The sequence below is a fragment of the Castanea sativa genome, chromosome 3, assembly GCF_040712315.1.
Source record: "Castanea sativa cultivar Marrone di Chiusa Pesio chromosome 3, ASM4071231v1".
NCBI lineage: Eukaryota > Viridiplantae > Streptophyta > Magnoliopsida > Fagales > Fagaceae > Castanea > Castanea sativa.
The window spans coordinates 33,500,683-33,513,830 of NC_134015.1; the positions used below are offsets into that span (position 1 = coordinate 33,500,683).

The window sequence follows — 13,148 nt, forward strand, 5'->3', positions numbered from 1 at the left end:
GCCCTTTTTATATTTTATTTACTTTGTTACTTAACTCTCTTTCTTTTCTTTTCTTCTTTTGTTTGATTTGCCAATTGCGATGAAACTACTGCTACTATTTTTTTACGTACTTCTTTTTTTCTTTTCTTTTCTTTTTTTCTACCTACAAAATCAAACGTACAGCCAAAATGAAAGAAACATAAAGAATCAAAATGTAATAAATAACCTCAAACTTTACACACCCAAAATGTTTTTGAAGCGATTGATAGTGCCAATATGAAAACAAAATCAAATATACATGGCAAAAAATGAAAAGTTGGAAACATAAAGAACTAAAATGTAAATAACCTTGATTATAAAAAAAAATGTAAATAACCTCATATATATATATATATATATATATATAGAGAGAGAGAGAGAGAAGTTATGATCAAGCTACACCACATGTGTAATTTCAAATATCGTTATAGCACTTGATAACATTTAATTAAATTAATATTTTGAAAATCTCACAAATAAACTCCTCATCAATTGCATGGGGTAGGGTCAAGGTCATTCCAAGAGGGGGTTGTTTGACGATGAGATATAGACCTAACAAAATTGGAGTCGAGCCAATTAACTTAACCTGAACAAAAAGGAAAAATACACAACCCCAACCTGATATTTTTTTAACCAAATGAGTTGACCCATATTCTACCTTTTTGCCTTGTCGGATCGAGTCAACTCATCTCACTCACAACCCTTCAAACATGTATATATAAATATTTTTTTCAATGACCTAATTGCCTAGCTAATATTTAGACTCCCAAATTTTAATTACAGCTTAGTCAATTTAAATTAATTAACAAGTAATGCAAAATTTACATAACTTACCAAATTACCTAAGCATATATTTAGCAATAACATGGACAACAATATTGAAGCAATTCAAGCAACACAATAATGAAAAAGGCAGAAGGTAATAAGTAAGCTAGTCCAAGTAAACACCCATTGACCATTGTGTTTACCAAGAGGAAAATCGAAGAACCCAGCAAAAAAAAGCTCTTCGCAACTAGATCACTGAATGATCTACTAGTATGAATAGTTTTAGTACATGGATAAAAACAAAGACCCTCCAAACCTATGCTACTCAATATACTTCAGCCTTTCAAGCTCTTGCTACAATGGACTTCTCAAAGTCTTTCTGTTAGTAATTTGACAACTTAGTACTAGATAAGTGGCATCTATTAAACTATGTGTCACCAGACTATTACAGTGAAATCAATAATGTGGTCAACATGAAAACAAAATCCAACATAAATGGCCAAAATGAAAATTTGAAAACATAAAAGACCAAAATGTAAATAACCTCAAACTATAAGTGCTAGAAGTGTACTTTAGTTCAAATTATATTTATATATATATATATATAGAGAGAGAGAGAGAGAGAGAGAGAGAGAGAGAGAGAGGGGGGTTATAATCAAGTTACGCCATATGTAATTCTAAATATTGTTACATGACCTAATAACTTTTTTATATTGAAATAATATTTTGAAAATCTCACTAATAAACACCCCTTCATTGCATAGGGTGGAGTCATGATTTCATTGCAGGGGGGCTGCTTGATAGCTAGATGTAAACTTGGCAAAATTGGAGCCAGGCCCGTTAACTTAACTTCAACCAAAAGGAAAATACACGATTCAAACCTGAAAATTTTTTAACCGAGTGGATTAACCCATATCCGACCCCTTTTTCTAAGGTCAAGATCAAGTCCACCTGTCTTGCTTTCAATTTGACCTGATTTTTAAATTGCTTTATTTTTTTTAATAAATATAATCAAACCAGATAAGCTAGCAAATCACTCCAAATACTATACCATATAAATGTAACTTGATGTCAATCATCCATAAATAATGACTACATTGAATCATATAGCAAACACCAAGAAGATTCACTTTGTCCATGGGGTATATATGTAGTACATGATCATTTGTTAGTCACTAGTGTCATTTGGCCTGCCAATAGGGGTTTAAATATCAACTTGTCTACACTATTCGTAGGGTTATAATATATGGCCATCTATGTGCCGCATGCCTATTAATGATTTGTTTGATTAACTATTTGCATATGTATACTTATAATTAGAGGTGTTCACCAAACCACATAAACCATCAAAACCGCATCAAAACCACCCACAAAATTGCATAATCACACCACACTACACTGCATGTAACAATACACCGCACCGCATGGTGCAGTGCAGTTTGTGGTTTTATAATAAGAAAACAGCATCGCACCACACCCTCTCTATTTATTAATATATTTATTTTTTAATAATAAATATATTATACATAGCATAATAACCCTAGTTTTAAAAAAAAAGTTTAATAACACTAGCAAGTGTTGATTAGCAAAGCCAACAAAAAAAAAAAAAAAAGTAGCTCAATAGTTTAAAACTTGGCCAAAAACAAAAAGAACAATCAGTTTTAGGCTGGGTAAGAAAAGCCTAAAATTTGAAAATATATTAGTTTCAAACTATTCAAACCGCATCTTATACACCACATCGCACATGTGACCGCAAAAATGAGATGCAGTGTGGTTATAGTTTTGACTAAACTCTAAGACTACACTGTACATGTGACCGCAAAAATGAGGTACGGTACGGTTATGGTTTTGGCTAAATATGGACACAACGGAATTGGAGTCACCACCTAGTTTTTGCAATAGTCAAGGAATCATATATATAGTGTCCTCTCGAGGAATGACCATTAATCTTACTACCAGAGATATGGATTCGGAGTTTAGGTATGTTCTTGGGAAGGTGTTAGGCACCCAAGACCATCCAATCCTAAAGTTGGCCTCCCATCATTATGTCTTACGTTTTCACCTCAATAAAATCATGTTCAATACTTGTATTCTAACTCACACACACTAGCATACATCTAAGTATATAACATGACATCATTCATCCCAAAACACATACATATCTATCTATAAAGCAATAAGAAACCAAACCACGCACATATACAAATCATAGCATTCATCTAGCATGTGAAATTCCTATTGTTAAGGACTCTTTTTTCGGCCATCATGGTATTACTTCATTGGTAACCCATGCCACATTAACATATTATTGATTTTTTGTGTAAAACTCTTTAAATCTCAAAATAAGCTCATATCTCATTCAACTACATGGATTGGGCTCACATGGCCCGCGAGATCCTTACTTCAAGAGGCAAATTCATGGTCCACATTTTCTTTTCATCAATTGGGATCATAACCCCACAACATCATCAACATCAACATATAAATCAGGTTTAAGCAATGAATCAAAGCTCACGATCCATATTACCTCTCTTACACTCATGGCAAGCGGCTTCTTCAACAAGAGCCCATATTTACACAAAATGACAATAAAACCCGTGGTACGTCATCTTATCTTCCGCTTATGATCCAAGCTCATAAGTCTTTTTGGGGAAACTTTGGGAGTCGTGGTTTGAAGGGCCAAGAGGTATGTTCAGTAAAGCTCCAACGATTTAAAGTTGATAAAAGAAACATGTTGATTGGCGTGTCTTCTCCAACTCCCTGAACTCTGACGAGTTCGTATGTAGCAGATAACATATGGTACGCATCTCTTATCACATAGCTCTTTAGATAATAAAATTTCTCGTTGCTCTTTTCCTAAAACTTAATGTTCATCATGTGAAAAATACTCAATATCCCCAGCCATATAAATGCTGAGAAAATAACTGTTCATTCAATCCCCAGCTGTTGCTATACAAATTTAGAAATTTCATTATATTATTCTACATAAATCTTATTACTACTTTCAGCTAAAATCCAACTCAAACACATGGCCTAATCTGATTGGCTATCTTTAATATTCAACTATATGCAAAATATTCATGATATCTCTCATATCCAGCTGTTGTTTGCCACAATCAAACCATATTTTGCTCTGCCAGCTGCCAGAGCAGAGCATTAAATACTCTTCTTGCTCACCAAGATTATGTCACAATACAATGAGACATTGACTAGATCTCTAAAGCTTCATTAACTTTCAGTCAACCCTTCTATTACTTACTAAAAATGTGTTGTAATGGAACCTTGGACCAAAAACACAAACACCCAAAAAATGAAATATTTTCAGCTGAACCCCAGCAGTGTATTCAGCACTTGACACTTGGCTGGGAGTGATATCATCAGCCATTTAATGCTAAAATCCCAACTTGTCAATTGCTATACTCAAAATAGCAAGATACCCTTAAAGGAGATTTTACCATTTTCAGCCAAATCCATAAAATAAATGTTGAATGTCCTTTCCAGCAGTTTGAAATCACCCAACTGACCTCATTTGCTTCTGCCCAAAGCAACAGCTGTCTTATGACAACTGTCTCATGATGGTTGTTACAACTTTTCCTGACAGCTTGGACAGCTTTTTCAGAACAAATGTAACAGCTGACCCAACAACCTTGGCATTACTGATTTTTCCCAGTTGGCTAAAACCAAAACCAACTAAAATAACTATCTTTTTCTTGCTAAAATACATTCTTTTTCTGCTGCTCTTTCACCATCAGCTCTTACCCAAAACAGTAAGAATACCTTAAAGCTAAACATACCATTTTTGGCCAAATCTTAAGATCGATTCTCTAAATATTCATTGCTATTTGGGACAGATTTTGGCTGATTTTCTTTGCTAAAATACCCCCTTAAACTCAGCTAAATAGAACCTCCTATCAACACCTCAAGGGGATACCAATGGAGAAGAACAACTCTTTCATAAGCTTCTCTACTCTATCCCTCTAATGATCTTCTCAAGTTCTTAATGAAATTCTAAGCTTCTAAGTTTTTAGTTTCTAAATTAGGAACTAAACTCTTCAGCCCTCAGCTCATAAACACATCTTCATAAGCCCTCATACATCCCAACAGAAAATCCCAACAGTAAATCCCAGCAGCTTTGCTAAACACACTACAGCATTATTACCCCTCTTATACTCATTCTCTCACTCTCCATATTTAGAAAATACGTCTATCTTACTACTCCTATCTCCAAATACCTAAACACATCTTCATACTCTTCTCTTACAAAATCTTTCCTCTTAGAAGGCAATCTCTACAACTCCTCCAGCAGTAAATCCCAGCAACATTGCTAAACACACTACAACACCATTACTCTCTTATACTCATTCTCTCACTCTCCATATTCAGAAAATACACCTATCTTACTGCTCCTATCTCTAAATACCTAAATACATCTCTATACTCCTTTCTTACAAAATCTTTCCTCTTAAAAAGCAATCTCTACAACTTCTCTAACGGTTGTAATCTCATATTTTTACTACCTTTAACCTCAATATCACTCATACTTCCATATATCATATATGTTACAAATGCTACATCTCACAAAACATCTATATCTTTTACCATCTCCACACTTCTTAAGAGATATAAAACACTTATACTAAAAGTCATTCTCATAGAAGGCATAAACTTCTAATGCTAAAGTCCTTCTCCTAGAAGGCACCAAGATCTCATATCAAGGTCTTTCTCATGGAAGACACAAATCCATCTTACATAAAGCCCTTTGTTTAGAAGGCACCAATACTCCATACAAAAGCTCTTCTCATGGAAGGCAACACTATTCATAACTTCACAACAACTAAAAGAGTATTGTCAAGGGAAAAACTCATTTAAGTGCATGATAAAAGAGGCAAACTTAATCAGCCTCTACACACAACTGGACATACTCTCTCTCCCTCTAGTTGCGCCAATTTTTCCCCTCAATCTTGAAGTTATCATGGCAAACTGCCTCTTTATTGCTGGGGTCACTCTGCTGGGATATTATCAACTCACAGAAGCTATACAGCTGGGCTGCAAACCATTAGAGATTAGTGACTCTGCTTCCATGCCTTTAAATTTACATCATGGAATACATGATTACTTCACATTTAAATACATATTACTTTATTCCAACTGCTATTACAACTATTAACCAAGACTTAAACTCATTTAAATGCATGATAAGAGGAGTAAACTTAACTAGCCTCTACCGCTGGCATTCTGCTGGAATCCTATCAGCTTATTGATGCTACACAGCTGGGGCTACAAACCATACAAAGATAAGTAACTTTGCTTCCTTATCTTTAAATTTACATTATTGAGTACATGATTACTTCACATTTAAATATATATTACTTTATTCCAACTACTATCACAACTATTAACTAAGGCTTAAACTCATTTAAATGCATGATAAGAGGGGCAAGCTTAACTAGCCTCTACCGCTGGCATTCTGCTGGAATCCTATCAGTTCACTGACGCTACACAGCTGAAGCTACAAACCATACAAAGATAAGTGATTTTGTTTCCTTAATTTCAAATTTACATTATTGAGTACATGATTACTTCACATTTAAATACATATTACTTTATTTCAACTACTAATCAAATTTATTATATCAAACACATATTACATATTTATTCAACTATTATCGTTATTCTTAGACTTTGGCTTTAATGGCTTTGTAGGCTTAAAAGTACACCAGTAGCCATTGGACCACGTGGCCCAATGCTAAGTTCCGGACGCAACTCCTCAAACGAACCCGAGTCTAACAAGGTCACCCCTCCAAAGGACCACATATGGCCGAGTAACCGCAAAAAGGCCCCCGAACACCTATTATATCATACATCTAAAATAAGACAGCAACTCAATCATGGCAATCACAAAATTATATAAAGCATGCAATTGAAATTAAAAGACATAAAACAAATATTCAAAAAATATGCATCATCAAATGCATGTTCATACCTATGCATGACTTACCTTTACTTACCTTTCAGCAACATAACACCTATGACATCATGCATGAGCATGTGAATGCATGTACATAGCATTTTAAACAAGAAAACCCTAACTAACAAGTTAAAAGCAAATAAGCAAAAAAAACATGTGAAATAGGAACTCAAATACAGATATGTATGTAAAAAGGATTTAAACAGAGGCAAGATAAGTGAAACAAGCAAACCAAACAAAGCAGAAATCCTAATTAGAGTTTCTAGGCAAATGCATGCATACGCAGACAAAGGCCTGCGTATGCAAGATTTGACCTACGTACGCCTACTCATGACATGCGTGCGTAGGATTGCTCAAAAACCCTTAACCCAGAAACACGAAATAGAAAAACAGAGCATAGAGGAAAGACATAAATCTAGCAACCTAGCATGCTTTTAAACATCAAACAAGCATAAAGCTAAACTAAACAATATATAAACATAAACTAGACAAGAAAAACATATTAAAATGACAAGAGAAAGACAGGAAAAAAAAAGAAGCTAGAAGAATACCTTTAAAGCAAAAAGCTCATAGCCTTTATTTTTTACCGTTTCCCTCAGTCAAATCTATCACAAATCAATAAGAAAGTGATTAGCAATGTTAAACTAAAGGGATTGGGGCCAGAAAATGTTTAAATCAAATCAAATTGACTTGAGGGTGTTTTGTAAAAAACTTCCGTTTGATTAACTATTTTCTAGTGAATCTTTTTTTTTTCCGTGGGATTTCTATGTGTCTTGAACATGTACCATGTAAGGCTTTATATAGTGAAAAAAATGGGGTTTGAAACAACTCCCAGATGATGTGGATTCATTCCAAATCTCATCTATTATTGCAGAAAACTTTTTTTTTTTTTTTTATGTTTCTAAAACCCTAGCTGTGTACGCAGGAATGTGCTTGCGTACGCATGCTTTGAACCACGAATGCAAGTTGCTGCCCACGTATATGGGCTGAGGGCCACTTAGATATTTTATTTCCAAAAATAGAATTTTGCTCATTTAAAAGGTTGTATTTTTCATTTTAACACTTCTTAAGTCAATTCGATATCTAATTGGACTTTAAACTAGCCTTGAGCCTTAGAGTTTGAGCATCATTGGGGAACAGGGGCCCGAGTCCTAAGGAGTATAAAATGCGGTGTCTACAAATACCCCTTTTTTTTATTCGTAAGTTTCGCTAACGGAATCAAAAGAATAAGAGACAAAACATTTTGTTTCAACATACAACTCGAGCCCAACCTATGCATACAACATCACGCATACATGGGGCGATATGCAACTTCGGAGAGTTGCGTGGGATTTGTATGTCCGAAGTCCCACCTTTGTTGCTTGGGAAACGAGCAATGACAGGTCCACTATCCCAAAACTTGTTTTACCACTTGCAAGTAAATGGCGAATAACTCACTATCCTAGAGTCACTTAAAAAGAAAAATAAAAACAAGCAAGGACACTTTTCAAGCTAATCCAACAAACAACAATAGGATACAGTCTCTGTGGTGTCCATTCGGGGCTTTTGCCTCAAACTTCTCTGGGTTACTTACTCCTCTTATCTTCTTCACTTATTTCTCTACCTTTTCTAGTGAGGCTCTTGTCTCAGGTTGACCTTGGTCTCTTTCTTTATCTCTATCTCTACCTTTTTCTACTGTGCTACATGTTCAATTCCCGAAGGATATGTGCACAAGTAGTCTTGATTGTTGGATCCACTGGGGGCGGTAAAAACTCGCTGAGGAGTTGGTATGTATGGGGAGGAATCTTCTACCTATTTTATGACTTACTTGGGGATGAGAAACTCGCTCAGGAGTGGTAGAAATGGACTTGCTGAGGAGTAGTGTAGCTTTTGTAGGTGTATGATCCACTAGGGAAGAATCTTTTGCTTCCTTCGTGGTATGCTGAGAACTTTAAGGAAGAATCTTTTGCTTCCTTACTGGAATACTTTAAGTGCACTTGATTCATTGGGGAAGAATCTTCTGCTTCCTCATTGGGGGCTGTTTAAATATGCTTGGGTCCATCAAGAAAGAATCTTCTGCTTCCTCCATGGGGATGATGTTCTAGATATGCTTGATCCACTGGAGAAGAATCATCTGCTTCCTTACTGGGGATGGTGTTTTTGAATTTATGTGATTTGCTGGAAATGGTTTTGGGATGTACATACTTAATTGGGGGGAAGAGTCTTCTACTTCCTTTATTGCTCGTTGGAGAGTCCTTGGTGACTTTGTGCCTATTGGGGCAGTCTTAAGATGTTTTTCCTTTTTTTGAAAAAAGTTTTTTTTTATTTTTTTATTTTTTACTGTTCATGACTAAACTACACGCAGTTTAGTGGTGAGGCCTAAACTACACATAGTTTAGCCATCAGGTGTGTTCTTGCCTTTTCATTTTTCCCTACGGTTACCACCCGTTTCTTTTTCTTCCTCATTCTCTTCATCTCCCTCATCTCTTCACATTCTTCATAACTCTTTTTTTTCTCTACAAAAGCTTCCCTTTTCTCTCTTTTACTCACACCATATGATTCTCTCATTCTCTCAAAACTCCCTCATTCTCTCATTTTCTCTCTAGACTTTTTCATCTCCTCCAATGGCACCCAAGGCCAAAAAGTCTTCCTACGTCCTTTCCTCCAATGCATTTCTCCCGACCCGCTAGAGTGGAGCAGTGAGATTGATGGGGCCTCCTCCATTGACATAACGGCTGGAGAACCACAATCCCATAGTTGAATCTGTAAGTTTTTCAAACTTTTCTCATTTTCAAGTTTCTCTTTGATCTTCCATTTTAATGTGTTTTTAGCCATGTAAATTCTTGGGCTTTGTTATGTGATGGGTTTAAATGAAAACCTGACACATTACGAGGGGTAGGAACATGCTTAGGATTGATTTTGGTTGATATATGCTGGAAAATGTCAAAGGATACCTCTTGTCTATGCTTCTACGTGCGTGGGCTTGAGCCTGCGTACACAGCTTGGATTTACGCATATGTCGTTCTGTTCTTGCATACACAGGTCTGTTCTTGAGTCTCTATGTATGTGGGGATGGACCTGCGTACACGGGGCCCTGTTTGTGTATGTGAGCTTTGACCCACGTACGTGATATACCTGGTAGAGGTCGTGCTATGCCTCGCAGAGGCCTTACTCTACCCATTTTTACTTCAATTTCAACTGTTTCACCTCTATATGCAATCTTAACACCCTTTTTGTCATTTTTTCATCTGAACATCAATGTATCCTTCATCTTTATACTTGCATCGAAAACACCATTTGTCATCATTTTTGCTTGAATCAAGAATCTAATGCTATTTTTTTCTTTTGCAGTCCTCATCCCCTTATGCTAGTAGGGAAAGCACCGACAAGGTGGCGGAGTGGTACAACCTTCTTGTCCCCGAAATCAGGGCCTACATCCAGGAAGTGGGTTTCAAGCTTATCCTTGGCCTTCTACTACAACGGTCCATAAGTGCTACCTTGGTGCAATACCTCATTAAGAGGTGGTAGGACACTACTCATACCTTCCACATTGCTAAGCGGGAGATGATGGTGACTCCCTATGACTTCTACCGCATGACCAGCCTTAGCTTCGAAGGGGCCATCATCAATTTGGATGGTGTGTTGGGCATCTAGTTGGGTCTTGACATGTAGGGGAGGAAGTACGCCAACGAGACTATCTGCTACTTTGACTTGGAGTTCGATTACATGCTTCTCCCATAAAGGACTACGGAAGAGCGCGTTCATATGGCTAGGGCCTTCCTTCTACACTTGTTGGGAGCTTATCTCTTCATCAATGGTGGGCAAACGATGTCCTTAAGGTGGTTGACCATTTTTCAAGACTTTGGAGATGCACAGAGGGCCAATTAGGGGCATGCATGTCTCGCCTATCTTTACTCCACCCTCAAAACCCTTAGCCGGGGCACCTTGCGGCGGCTTGTAGGGCCTTGGAAGCTCCTTGAGGTTAGTTCATTTGTAGCTTGTAGCCATTGCAAACTGTATCATCTTGCAACTTTCATCTTTCAAATCGTCATCTTGCAAACTAACCTATGGCTCATGCTTCCTTTTGCAGCGGTGGGTTGTTAGGTATGGCCTTATAACTCCAGGCGCTAATCTAAATTTGAGGGAGTTCTCTTAAGCGAGGGCCCACCTTGTTGGGTTAACCTCGAATGAGGTGAGTTTAAAAGGGTTGTATTAGCTATTCCTTAGTAAGTGCAATAGTTTCAAAAACTTAGGGCACATTTAGTAAACTGTAATGATGATTACATAGAAAGAGGAATAGATATTACAAGGAATGCAAGATATTGTAATGTAATAATTATTCATATTCAGTTGTTTGGTAACCCTATAGTAATAGAACCCTAAATCTGTATTCCACATGGTTGGTGCAACATCTTAAGACAGTGTAATGAACAAATTGCCTAAAATGCCCTTATGATAATAATAAATACATTTTTGATAAGGATTACTTTAATGAACCCAATCTTGAATGGAGACCTCTAATGAAAAAAAAATCATTTTCTTTTTAATAATAAAGTTGCTTTCATTTCATTGCATTAAAATTAACTTGTCTTATTCTCTCTCAAACAAGTTTTGCTTCTCTACGTGTCCTGTGGTGGGAAATTGGTAAAATCCTCAATGGTCATGCTCATGTCTCACACCTCTAAAATTTTCCCAACAAACACTATCACTATTTCGTTATTCTTTTTCAACTTTAAATACTATCAACAACTAAATATCTCAGTTTGAAATCCCATTCATTCATTTTGGCTGCTGTATGTTCTTTGTTTCTATTAGGAGCTTAGGGGAAAGAGACTAAATCTTAGACCCTGCCCTAGTATTATAGGTATCTTTTTTCCCTGATAATTTTTATATATACCTTTACCATATTATTAACTATAAGATAATAATCAAGGTCAACGACAACTCCATTTATCTAAAAAAAACATAATCCAATCACTGAAAAGTCTTCTCTTTTTTCTTTTTCTTTTTTTTTTTTTTTTTTGTCTTTAAGAAACCAAACTATAAACTTGGGAATATATTGAATAACACCAACCAATGAATACCAAAGCCAACTATAGGTGCAATGTCTTCGGGCATGACCTCAAACCAGACCTGACACCCCACCATGTTCCTAACTCTTTTAGCTAAAGCATCAACAACAAAATTACAAGTATGGTGCACATGAATGAAATCAAAGAACAGGAAAGATGAAACTAAATATTGAATAACCACTGAAAAGTCTTAAAATGCCCAAAGTACATCAAATTTCAATAACATAACATCCCATTTACCTATAAAAAACACCACAATCATCCAAAATTCTTAGGAGCCCCGTGTTCAAATGGGATAAAAAAAGACGAAGCATAAATGCAAATTGAATTTTCCAACCTTTGTCAACCACTCAAAAGTCACCATTAATAAGGCCTTTCACCCATTCTTCCTTCTCAACATCCAGCATGCTCAGGAAAATGTCTATTAGTTCATGTTTACAAGCAATTAATTTAGTTGCCTGGTGACACTCCTTAGTTGTAAGGCCAAATAGTTTTAGTAATTCCTTATTGATTTTGGACCTGCTTTCAGCTACTACTACTCTAATGACTGTCTTGCTAAGTTAATCTGATGCATCCTTAAACTGAGCAGCAAGAATGATTGTAACTTCTTTTATTGCTTCTACCATATTATCTTCACCACTTTGAATTCTTCTTTTCTTTTTTCGAGCATTTTGTTCTTCCCCGTTACTACCAGGGGTGGGAATTTGCGTACAATCCACATCTTTATGAATATCATCTAATTTGTCATCATTTTTCTCTATTTCTAATTCTTCAACAACATCTGCAGGTGCTTGATCGTCTTTACCAGTAACATGGTCTTTTGCATACAACGCAAAGGTCTTCATAGTGTGGAAATGATTTGTTTCTACAAGCAGCTGCCCCCTTATGACTCTACAAAACAATTAACAACAATATGAAAATGGCAAGATAAAATTAAATAAATTATGTTAAACCAAGGGAGATAAAATACATGGATCTCTAAGATGGTGAACTTTTACCTACACATATGCATCTCATACATCATTTTCAATAGTAACACACTTTCTCACAGTATCCCATCCAAACCCACTTGTGTTAGGCCCAATCAACATTTCATGGATAACTTGAAATTCTCTTTTCAAGTCCTCATTCTTGACTCAATATGTGGTTTTGCTCTTAACCCAGCATTAGGTAATTTGGTAGAAATCTTTCCTTCCAAGATTTTCAAATATCCAGGCTTAAACTTATTCTCAGGGTCCTTCTTTTTTATGGTGATATTCTACCAAAGCCTCCACTAGTTTTATATCTTTAGCAGGAGTCCACTTTCGTTTAAAAGGATCTTGAAGATCAAGTGCAATCGTTTCCAT

The 13,148-nt window shown here is 36.1% G+C and overlaps 1 pseudogene; it reads right to left on the reverse strand.

Annotated features, from left to right (window-relative positions):
- Positions 1 to 12,109: 12,109 nt before the first annotated feature.
- On the reverse strand, positions 12,110 to 13,148 carry LOC142627743 (uncharacterized; annotated as a pseudogene).